This window comes from Bombyx mandarina, chromosome 17 (assembly GCF_030267445.1).
Source record: "Bombyx mandarina strain Sakado chromosome 17, ASM3026744v2".
Lineage (NCBI taxonomy): Eukaryota > Metazoa > Arthropoda > Insecta > Lepidoptera > Bombycidae > Bombyx > Bombyx mandarina.
This window is the reverse complement of record NC_143223.1, coordinates 21,935-23,621: the sequence shown is the minus strand read 5'-3', so window position 1 is coordinate 23,621 and position 1,687 is coordinate 21,935.

Genomic DNA, 1,687 nt, shown 5'->3' with positions numbered 1-1,687 from the left:
GAGGTGGCGCTCGACAAAACCCAGGCCCTGCTCTTTCACGGCCGGGACGAGCGCCGCCTCTGGGTGCCCACCTCGTGATCGGAGGCGTCCGCGTCGGGGTCGGGGTGACCGGTCTTCGGTACCTCGGCCTCGAACTGGACGGTCGGTGGAGCTTCCCGCGCTCACTTTGAAAAATTGGGCCCTCGACTGATGGCGGCGGCCGGCTCTTTGAGCCGGCTGCTTCCAAACGTCGGGGTCCCGATCAGGTGGGCGCGCCCTCTACATGGGGGTGGTGCGGTCGATGGCACTATACGGCGCGCCCGTATGGTGCCACGCCCTGACCGCGAGAACGTGCGCTGCGACGTCCCAGCGCGCGATCGCGGTCAGGGTGATCCGAGGATACGCACCGTCTCCTTCGAGGCGGCGTGCTTGCTCGGGGCGCCCCCTGGACCTGGAGGCGGAGGCGCTCGCTGCGATTACAGGTGCGTAGCGACCTCCGCTCTAGGGGAAGGCGCCCCGGCGAAGGGTAGTTCGAGCGCGGAGGCTCCAATCTCGGCGGTCCGTGCTGGAGGCGTGGTCTCGCCGCTTGGCGGACCCGGCCGGGCATCCGTACCGTCGAGGCGGTCCGCCCGGTTCTCGCGGACTGGGTGGGCCGCGACCGCGGATGCCTCACCTTCCGGCTAACGCAGATGCTTACCGGCCATGGTTGTTTCGGCCGGTACTTGCACAAGATAGCCGGAAGGGAACCGACGGCGCAGTGCCACCACTGCGCGGACCGCGACGAGGATGACACAGCGGAACACACGCTGGCGCGTTGCTCTGGATTTGACGAGCAACGCGCCGCCCTCGTCGCGGTCATTGGAGAGGACCTCTCGCTGCCGCGCGTCGTGGCTACGATGCTCGGCAGCGACGCGTCCTGAAGCGATGCTCGACTTCTGCGAGTCCACCATCTCGCAGAAGGAGGCGCGGAGCGAGAGAGGGAGAGCTCTTCCCTTTCCGCACCGATCCGTCGCCGTCGAGCCGGGGCCGGAAGCGGGAATACGCCCGCGTCCCGCCCCTGTAGGTGGCGGCCTCCCCCGGTGTGAAGGTCAAGGGGCGACCTGAGGGGGTGAGGCCGCGCGGCGCGCTACCAGCACTCTAGCGCGCTGCGTGGAGTGAATAGAGCGACCGGTCGACGGTGTATCGCGTCCCAACCCGGCAGGCTGGTTCTGGTCCAGCGGGGTATTCCGGGACACCAGCGGCACCGTCTGGGCGGCCCGACGGGCTGCCGTACCGAGACGGCCGACGTTTCAGAGCCTTCGATTCGCCTCGAAGGCTCCGTCGGCTGGGCGTCCTTGGGGTGAGCCGCGCCGTCTGGTTGTTAGTGTTGACCGCGGTAGCCCCCCTACCTCATCCGGGTTCTGACCTCGGAGGGGATCGGACGTCGGGTGTAAGAGTGCAGAGGAGTCGTTTAGTGGGTGGGCTCTAAAATCCTTGGGCCCGCGGTCTGCTCACACACCATGCAGATCGTTGAGTCTCACATACCCCGCGCGCCCATTTGCGCGGGGACCTCGTAGGAGGTTCGGCCCCTCTACCCGAAAAAAAAAAAAAAAAAAAAAAAGGTTCGGAAGCAGTACGGCTTCAGAGAGGGCCGCTCGACTATCGACGCAATTCTGCGCGTGCGGGCCCTCTCCGATGAAGCCGTATCCCGGGGGGTGGCGATGGCGTT